An 11276-nucleotide genomic window follows, 5' to 3' on the forward strand; every position below is an offset into this window, starting at 1 on the left:
GTAGATATTGACCAAGACACACATGCTACCTGTTGGACTATCTCACTGTCTCCTGACTTTCTTTCTATTCTTGGTGCACTCATGTGGCTCCCAGTTTGAGATTCATGGGTGTGCTTTAAGACAAAAAGACAGCAATGTCTCTGGAAATAAGTGATAAACTCACCTGCTTTGCATTCTTCCTTTTGATGGCAAGCTGACTCCTGTTGACAGGAAGAGTCTGTAGAGATTCACCTTTGTTTTGAATTTTTCTCTGCCCCAAAAAAGACCCCTCAGAAAGAGTGGAAGTTGGTGAGAAGGTGGCTTACCAGATTTCCCAGGTTCTTCTGTGAGTTGCTATTCAGAGACCTGCTGTCAAATGTGAGCACAATGTCTTTGCTGTCATGACCACTCTGGGGATGTGTCATTAGATCTAACCCCTATCTCAGCTGTATTTCTCCACTGAAGTAAATGTCCCTGCTAGTGGTTTTTGTGGATTCTCCCACTGACAGCTCTGTGCCTGAACAGCACACAGAGCAATGTCAGTTGATTCTATGAAGATTTTTAATTAGACATAAATTGTACAATCCTTATCTTAGACTCAAACTCTACCAGACTAATTTAAATTTTGTGTTATTATGGCAATAAATAGGTAGCTTCTATTTTCCTTACAATTGGCCACAGAAGTCTGTCAACTTATATAAAATCTATTGATCTCAGTTCAGCAGAAGCAGTTAGGTTCATCTTTGCATGTAAATTCTTTTGCTTTGATTGTTAATTTGTATAACATTTGTATTTCTTTTCTTACTGTCAGGTTTATTTAGAATTATTTTTATTCACACATGAGAATTTAAGGCAAGACATAGAGGTTTTTAGATTTGTAATTAAACTTAGTTGTTAGTAATGTACTCTCAAGAAAATTTGAAGAATATGCAATAGAAACCAAGTATGTACAATTAGAAACAGTGCAAAGTCACCACTTTCAGTGATTTATGTGAAGAGTTAATTTAAATTACTCACAATTATATTTTTCCACTGAAAAATAAAAATGCAAAACTTTTCTTTTTCAGCTGTTGTGTCAGTGTGGGTTGAAACATTCTCTCGGGACATTTTTGACAGAAAGAAAATTTGATAAATAGGTGATGAGGGCTATTTAAAATTTGTATAATGACATGTTAATATCATACATTTTCTTCCCTTAATTTCTTATACAGTAATTGATTTACAGTGATGTTTGTGCATTTACCAAATAAATAATAGAGAATTCACACATATAGAATTATTTGTTGTGTTATCACCAAAAGTCAAAGTGTCCAATTCACTGAATCAATGGCAATGTACATGAATAACCAGCACCTATGTAGCTGTATAAAAATTGTAATATATTGATTTGGATTGGTTTCTGAGTTTACACTCTACTTTGTTAATATGTGTGTGAATCATGCACATAAGGAGTTGATAACCTCAACATCAAATAAATCTCATAAAACTCAGTACCCAAAACATATCCCACCCAAACCCAAAATAGAAGAGCTGAATAGACTTCTTCAAAGAGTACCAACATATTACTAGTAAGAATCATCATCATCATCATCATCATCATCATCATCATCATCATCCCGTTGATCATCGAATTTCTCAAGCAGTCTCAGTAACGTCTCCATTCTTCTTAGCCCTGAGATTTCAGAAGCTTCTCTCTATACGCCCTTTCCAATGTTGCCGTATTGGAGGCACTTTCAGGGTCAGGGGAATGAGACCCATCATTGCTACCAGTTTTGGCATATGAATACACCACGGCAAGCTTGCCAGGCTCTCCCTCATGCAGGCAGGAAACTCTCGGTAGCTTGCAAGGTTCTCTGAGAGGGAGAACTAGGCTATAAGATGTCGTGCGGCTGCTTTGTAGGCAGAGTAGACAATAAACTCTTCTTCACTTTTATTTGGAAGTTCAAATAAAAGTCAAAAAAGGGTCTTGTTGTAGTTCAGCGGAGGTAAAGAAGATGAGTTGCATAAAAAGGAGCTCAGTTTAATTTCATGTTCCCCATCTATAAATACATAATATAATAACCTCACTATTACATCACACTGAGAAGGAAGTATGTATCACAAAAATTAGAAATATCAAGGCTCCATAAATGTGTCATATAAAGGGAATTATTGTACAGTGTTGGTGGGCTTAAAATTGGCCTTCTATCTTTATAGATGATGTAATCATTCTTTAATATGGAAATAATCTAGGTGTCTAAAAACAGAAGTGAGGATAATGAACTTTTGGTAATTCTGAACCTTGGATTTGTATGTGAAGTGCTGTGTATTTGTACATGCTTTTCTATTTCCCCTATAGCCTTTATATATTTTACTCTAGAGCAATGTTCTTTGTTTAAATGCAGAAACACCATTAATGCTATGCTCCTAATATTTGGGAGGTGATTGACTCTGAAATATATCTACTAATCAGAATTGGCCATAATTACTAAGGCTTCAGCTACTGTAGTTCCTAACACCCCAATGGATGTAAGCTGTGGGACTGGGATGAACCCACGGTGAGTGGTAAAGCTCTCCAAGCATCCAAATGTGACAGTCTACAAAACAAAAATGCATGGTCTTGATGCAAGCTGTTTTGGGTTAAGAGACAGGGGAAGGTCAAGCTGAGCTGACCTGAGGAGACTTAGTCTGGGATTTATGGTGATAGCATTTTTGCTCTCAGAGCCCAGAGAACCAAGTGTTGGGATTTTTGTCTCCTACTGTGTTTTTTCCAAATAACTGCAAGTATTGATAACATATACAACTAGAGGGAAAGGTAAAAGCAGTGTAGATGTCCCTGGGAGACAGAGTATCTCCTTGAACATTAATCTCCCCCAAAGAAAATTTCTTATGTTTTATCTATATAAATGATCTATGTAAATTTCCAGATGTCTTACCTATGTAAATGATCAATCACACCTAAGTCCTTCACCTCAACTTCCCTCAGATTTTCTATTAGTATGCTAGAAGCTCTGATTAAATGGGCCATTTTCACCACTAGGATGTGGTCCCCTGTCTCTCTGACTCTCTACTGTGGAGGCCTGGAGAGGATGGGAGACGGCTCTGGGTGCTGAATGCAGGTGTTGTTCCAGCAGCACCTGCACGTTATTCTGTGAACTCACATGCACCCAACATCTGAAGGGGCTTGAGGTAGGCTGTCTACACTTTCACTCATCATCCCAGGGAAATCTTGCAAGGCCCTCAGGTTGTTGCTACTGTGAGGTCAAACAAAGTAGCACCAACTATCACAGGCAAGACAGACATAAATGGAAAACGTTAACAGGGCAAACATCAATATCTTTCAGAATACAAATTATTTCAGAATCCTGTGGATTTCTTTGGAAGTCCACAGGGTGGTTAGACCAGCACACTGTGAGCCTGATGGTCAGATAGAGCCTGGTCAGCTCTTTTTTTTTAACAAGACAAAATCTTTAGTTTAATTAGGAATGCCCTCTCTCTGAACCCCAACAAGCTACCAAGAGTATTGAGCCCGCGCGGCAGAGCCTGGCAAGCTACCTGTGCGTATTTGATATGCCAAAAAAGTAACAATAAGTCTCTCAATGTGAGACATTACTGGTGCCTACTTGAACAAATCAATGAGCAACAGGATGACAGTGATACAGTGATTTAGGAATGTACTTAAATGAAACATTTCTTTGAATAGCTATGTAAATTCATTTTTGTTTTCCTGTATTGTTGTGTTCTGGTTTTCTAAGCAAAACCTCACCTAGTGCTTTACTTTATTTTTTTATTTTAATTTTTTTAATTAGTGAATCACCTTGAGGGTACAGTTACATATTTACACATTTTTGTTCTTGTGTTTCCTTCATACAATGTTCAAGAACCCATCCCTCCACCAGTGACCATTCTCCACCACCAATGAAACCAGTATTCCTCCCACCCACTAATCCCACCCCCCCACCCCACACTGTCTCTGCTGCAGGGCATTCCCTTTTGTTCTCTCTCTCCTTTTGGTTGTTGAGGTTTGCAATAGTGGTATTGGGCAGTCTAAGTGTTCAATCTGTAGTCTACTTTCAGCACGCATCTCCCATCCCGAGTGGGTTCTCCAGCCACATTTTACTTGGTGTTCCCTTCTTTATCTGAGCTGCCTTTTCCCCCAGCATGTGAGGCCAGCTTCCGAGCTATGGAGCCAACCTCCTGATACATATTTCTATTATTCTTGGGTGTTAGTCTCCTATTCTGTTATTTTATATTCCACAGATGAGCGCAATCTTTCTATGTAGGTCTCTCTCCTTCTGACTCATTTCACTTAGCATGATACTTTCCATGTTGATCCACTTATATGCAAAGGTCATGACTTCATCTTTTCTAACAGCTGCATAGAATTCCATTGTATAGATGTACCAAAGTTTCTTTAACCAGTCATCTGTTCTCGGGCACTCGGGTTTTTCCCAGATTCTGGCTATTGTAAAGAGTGCTCGATGAACAGAGAAAGCCCCAGAAACTACCTTCTGTGAGTTTGCAGAAGAAGACTTCTCTGCCTTTGTCACTATAACCATTTGCATATTCTCCATTGATTATGCATCCAGGTGCATATATCTCTGTGACTCAATAATGGATTCCCATTTCTGCTGACTCTGGTGCATCCAGGAAAATGAGAAGTGAAAATACTGGGAGGACAGCTATTTAAAGTATTTCCTCCCTGCCCAGTTGTGAGTTTGCAGGGGGACACTGGTAGGCAGTGAGCCAGGCAAAAACCCTACCTTTTCTATTTTCTCACTGGCCTCTGAATTTTGATCTTGCTGAACTCATGTGGCTGCCAGTTTGAGTACCATAGTTGTGCCCTAGGACAAAAACACAGCAGTGGCTTTGGAAATAAACTTGATAAACTTCCTTACTTTCTGTTCTTCTCTTAGGTCAGAAGCTGACTTCTGTTAGCAAGAAGAGTGTCTAGAGTTTCACCTCTGTTCTGAACCCTTCTCTGTCCCCTGCAGAAGGACCCATGGAAGGAGTGGCAGTCGGTGGGGAAGGTTGGCTTACTAAGTTTCCCACAATTTTCTGTGAGTTCCTGTATAGAGACCTGCTCTCAAATGAGACCACAATGTCTTTAGTGTCATGAGCACTCTGGGGATGTGTCTCAGAGTTAGATCTGATGAAACCTCCATCTCAGTCTGTGCATATCCACCCCCATGTGGTTCACTTCCCTTCTTGTGGTTCTTGTGGATTCTCTGACAGTCATCCACCAGGGCAGCAACAAAGCAATGGGAGTTGGCTCTGTGAAGATTTATAATTAACAATAAAGTGCACATTACTGATCTGAGATTCTTTCTCTCTCCAAGTTGTTATATTTTGCATTATGATGGCAAAAGTCATTTTCTTTATAATTTTCCTTTTAATTTGCCACAGAAGTTTGTCGTCTCATATGTAATCTGCTGATCCTAATTCCAGAATTTGCTGTTTGGTTCACTTTTGCATCTAACTTCTTTTGTCCTGATTTCTGTTTTAAATAAGATGTACTCTTTCTTGCCACTTGAACTGGGGAATCATTTTCATTCATATATAAGATCTAAGTGTATGGCAGGAGATCTTGAGATTTTCAGATTTTAAATTAAATTTAATTTTTAATATTATACTAATACTCTCAAGGGAAATTGAATAATATGCAAAACAAACCAAGTGTGGGCAGCACAAATGGTGCAAAATATCAATTTTTAATGACTTAAAGGTATATTAAGATGAATCACATATATATATATTGTCTGTGATAAAAGTGCAGAACATATCTTTGTGTGCTGTGGTAACACTGTGGGATAAGGCATTCTCAGTTGTTTTTGATGGAAGTGAAATTTGACAGGATCAGCAAGCAAGGCCATTTAAAATATTTATAATGATATATCTCGGCCATTAAAATATTTATAATGATATATCTCGGAGCTGGTGCCCGCTCAAGTAAATCAGTGACCAATGGGATGACAATGATACAATGATAATGATATATCAATGTCACACATTTTCCTCCAGTTTTGTTGTAGCTTATTTACAGAGATGTTTGTACCTGTGCCAAATACATAATACAAAGTTTACACATATAGAAACATTTTTAGTATTATCGCCAGAAGTAAATGTGTCCAACACACTGAATTAATTGCAATGCATATGAACAATCAGCTCCTATGTAGCTGTATAAAAATTGTAACATATTGATTTGGAATGGTTTCTAATTTAATACTCTATCTTGTTAAAAGTGTGTGAACCACACACATAATGAATTGACAACCCAAAGATCTAAAACTCTCATAAAACTCAAGGTAATAAACACATGAGTCTTTTTTTATTTTTTACTTCTTTTTTAATTTTATTGTTGTTACTGTTGTTTGCATATCGAATACACTATGGGTAGCTTGCTAGGCTCTGTCATGTGGGCAGGATACTCTCGGTAGCTTGCCAGGCTCTCCGAGAGGGACGGAGGCTTTGAGGGCGGCCTCCAATCGCCCGTAGAGGTGTTATCATGGTTCACACCATATTTGAACTCTATTAAATATGGTGCGGGAATAATGGGTATTAAGTGTTTTATGGAGAGAGGCCTGGAGCAGGGCGGTTGCTGGATAGTGGATGTAGTGGTGTTTGGCCAGTAAGGTATTTTTCTGGCTTGGGTAGGGTGGGCCGTCTGGGTTTGACCCCACCCTCAGATGCCGGAGATTGGAGGATGCAGACAAAGGATCTTGTTTCCAGGTCTTCTTGAACCTAGAGTTCAAGGTTGCAAAGTCCTGCTTTCCTGGTTTTGCAGGGCTTCACTCATGCGTGAGGTTTGGCCCAAGTGTCTGGAGAGCATGGCGGTGTCTGGGTAGTGGTAGAAGAATCGAAAGAGCTATGCTAGGAATATCATGTCTCACTCAAGTGAGAGAAGGAATTCGGAGTTCTGACCTCTGTCAATGGTCAAAAATCAGGGATGCTGTCTCGTTTGCCAAGGCATCAAAAATCAGATGGGCTGGTCACGTAATGCGATTCAGAGAGGACTGCTGGACTAGAGCTGTTACTGACTGGATTCCACAGGACATCAGAAGACCTTGTGGCCACCCACAAACTAGATGGTCAGATTCCTTCGTCAAATCCCTGAGTGAATGATTTGTGGCTCTTCCTCTTCCTGGAGCAAGTAGATATCATTGGGCTGCACTAGCTCGGGACAGGGACAAATGGAGACATTACTGGTGCCCGCTCTAATAAATCGAAGATCAACGGGACTACGAGTGATACAACTGAATTTTATTTTTTAATTAAATTTTTATAAAGTTGTTCACCAAAATTTATTACAGTAAATATTCCAACACCATTTCCACCACTATTAGAACTTCCCACCACCATTATTTCATATTTTCTCACCAACACTCAGCCTGCCCCAGGCAGATCTGAAATAATTTATTTTGAATTGTTCGTTCTGAATAATACTCAAAACATGATGCTGAAAGTTTTCCTTAGAGAAAAGAGGGTAAAATTATTGTATCTCACCTTGGATCCATTAAGCCCTTGTATAGCAGAGCGGCTAGCGCATTTACCCTGCATGCGGCTGAACCGGGTACGATTCTTTCACCTCTCTCGAAGAGATGGGCAAGATACTGAGTGTATCTCGTATGCAGGACAGAGCTGGCAAGCTACCCATGGTGTATTCGATATGCCAAAAAACACTAACAACAAGTCTCACAATGGAGACATTACTAGTACCCACTCAAGCAAATTTGTGAGCAGCAGGATGACAGTGATACAACGATAAGAATTTATTAAAATGTTTTTATAGATAGAGTCTTCTGTGTTAATATATGTATATAAACATATATGTATATTTATATACATATATAAACACCCCATATATTTACACAGACTTCATCAAAATTGGTAGCATTCTGCTTTGCACACCATCAAATGTGGTGTGCTACTCTTGGTACATTAGTTGCTTAGGGAATTAGATGTTGCTTCAGAAATTTGAACATTTTAAATGATTAATACAGCTCGAGTTAAATTTTTAATGGATGGTCCCTTCAGGGTCTAGAAGCATCTCTACTATTGTTCTCTTCTGATATTCATTTGTGAGACTCTTGGTCAATGCCATTAATGATCTTATATTGCACCAAATGCAGTTCCTGGGCATGACTGCCAGGCTCCTGGAAGGAAAAGGAGATGGGGGAGAGTCACCCAATCCTGACTCCAGGAGAGTCTGAGGATTTCAGTCACAAAATTCTCATACCTGGGTTTCTTAACAGATTCATTTTCATGCATGAGGTACTTGTCCTGAGCCTGAGAAGATCAGCTGTGATCATTGCCTCAATTGGGTTTTGGAGGCTTTTGGCTGCCAGGACTCTCTTGAGGCAGATGTTGGGCTCAACAGCACCCTCTGAGGTGTCTTGGATGAACTCAGCCTGGCCTGGGTCCTTGAGGCACATCTATAGCTTGTTCTCTTCTGAGATTTATTTGTGAGTTTTTGGATCATGCCCATTAATGACCTTATATGGTGCCAGACAGTTTGTGGGTGTTGTTTCTTTTTTACACAAAAAGCTAAAGTATCTGTGCAACCAGCATAATTCTGAGAGGAAAAAGATTAAGGAAGATGCATCATAACCTTTGACTTCAAGAAATAGTGCAAAAGTAGAAATTTAAACAATGGCATTGGAGCAAAAACCCACACATAGACCAGTGGGTTAAAATTAAGCCCCCAAAATATATTTTTATGCAGCCTGAATGGCCATGATCCCAGAAGCACACAAACCAATCTCAGAAAGCAGCAGCTGCTGGCAGAAAATCTCCTGCACTGTGAACTAAGCTATGGCCCCATTCAGCTCCAGGAGAGAAAGTGTTTTTTTCCCTCGGCCTTTTTCCTTTTGCAGCATCATGGCGACTGCCTCCTTTCAGAGCCAATTGGACAGAGAGGTCGGAGTTTGCAGTGATGGGGCGTGCTGGAGTTCTCTTGATGGGACTGGGGAACTGGCCCTGCTCCCTGCTCAGGCGAGACCCCAGCGGCCACCCACAAATGGCTCCTCTGCTCCTGACAGGTCATGATCCCAGAGGCACACAAACCAATCTCAGAACACAGAAACTTCTGGCAGAAATACCTCTGGACTTAATTACTAAAATAACAGAATTCAAAAACACACAACATCATATGCTCTTCATTATCAGCAATAGAAAACAAATTAATGATGCTTTTTTGGCAGGTCTGAGTGTTGGGGGAAAATTCCAATAAATAATAGTGGGATTTCTGTCAAAAATTGAATGTAATCAAAGTAAAAAGAGAGTAAAGTGAAAATCATCTGCCACACAGGCAGGGTGGAGGGTGGGGTGGGGTGCTACCTAGTTTCTTGCTGGTGGAACATGTGCACTGGTGAAGGCATGGGTGTTTGATCATAGTATGACTGAGACTTAAACCTGAAAGCTTTGTAACTGTTTTCATGGTAATTCAATGAAAAATAAAAATAAAAAGAAGAAATATATTTTATGCAAATGTGAGTGATTAAATTTTGTTACTTTATTTGCATATTATATTTCATTAGATATTGTGGTACTGTGATATACATAGTCCTACTGGGCAGAGTGTGAGGCATACAATGTTTCAATACCACCCACCAGCAGTGCTGACTTCCCTCTGCTGATATCCCCAGATATTTATCCCAACCTCCAGTTTGCTATTTTGATGGGCACATTTCTAAATTTGATTGTTTGAGTTTTGATGAGAAATGTCCATACTGTTTTATTTAGAGTAGATCTAGTTGAATGAGCCATAGATGAGAGTTCATTTTTCAATGAATCCCCAACCTCTGTCTATCTCCTTCACAGAAGAACTTGTTCATTTTTCTTCATATGTCTGGATAGGGAATTTGGAATATTTTCTGTTGTTAATCTGTGTGTTTATATATTTAAAATAAGAAAATTTTATCTGGTATTGTTTGAATGCAGCCTTGTTTTTTCCTGTTCATTTTGTGTCTCTTAGTTTTAACCCACGTTTCCTTAGTTGTATAGAAGAAATCTTTGAGTATGATGAGGTTTCATACGTGTATTATCATTTCTGTTGTTTGGAGTACTTAAATCATAAGAAATGGGGTTTGATTCAAGAGAGCAACATATGGAAAACAGGGAGTCTGAGCACTGACACCATGTAGTAGCACTGTAGCACTGTCATCCCGTTGTTCATCAGTTTGCTCAAGCGGGCACAAGTAACATCTCCATTGTGATACTTGTTGTTACTGTTTTTCAGCATATCAAATACACCGTAGGTAGCTTGCCAGGCTCTTCAATGCAGGGGGGATTCTCATGGTAGCTTGCTGGGCTCTCCTAGAGGGATGGAAGTATTGATCCTGGTCGGCCGCTAGCAAGGCAAACACCCTATCCGTTGTGATATCTCTCTGCCCCAACACCATACAGTAGATGTAACAAATAGATATAGAACCAATCCCGTAGAAAAGACATTTGAACTTACTCCTAGAGTTCCATATGCCACTGTTTTCATATTAACTTGATTTTCCTTCTGGTTGTTCAATTGTGAGAAATACAAACATGTCGTATAAACACTCAAAGATGAATGTAAGTAGCAAATTTATTCTTCGTCTACATAGAAAAAATAGACTATTTACCTAAATACACAGAACACAAAAGTAAATAGTGACTCATTTATATAATGAAATACTATTCAGCTTTAAAAACTGAAAAATGCCAGATATCTGAATTTGCAGTGACAAAATTTCTGAAAATTATGACTACATTGTGATTGAGTTAGGACACATGAGTATTTCTTGACATCTCCAGAGTCTCCTGAGGAGGGCTGCCTTGACTTCCATTCTCATCAGGAACATCCCACAAAGTCCTCGGAAGGAATATTTTGAGTCTTCTTCTTTGCTGCCGTTTTCTGCTGCCTATAGAGCAAACAAAAGAAGTAAATGATGGGATTAACACAGTTTTTGACACAGGTTAATATCTTTGTAACTAGAAAAGATTTGAAAGTGAACATAGTATAACGAATAGTCATTAAGCCTAAGAGGAAGCCCTAAGGCAGTTCAGAAGAGGAAGGCCAGCACAGTGAGCCTGATGGGCACAAATAGTCTGGTGAGCTTTAATTTCTGGGAGCCACATGGCAATCTGATCATCTGTCCGATTCAAAAAGAAGCACAAAGGCACAAAACAACCACGAGGCAATGATGAAATCAATTCACTTGTATCACTTCACTTGTCATTCCCTTGTTCGACCAGGCACCAGTAATGTCTCCATTCGTCCCTGTCACATACTAGTGTAGCCCAATGGCATCTTCTCGCTCCAGGAACATGAAGAACCTCAAACC

Source organism: Sorex araneus, chromosome 6 (assembly GCF_027595985.1).
Source record: "Sorex araneus isolate mSorAra2 chromosome 6, mSorAra2.pri, whole genome shotgun sequence".
Classification (NCBI taxonomy): domain Eukaryota; kingdom Metazoa; phylum Chordata; class Mammalia; order Eulipotyphla; family Soricidae; genus Sorex; species Sorex araneus.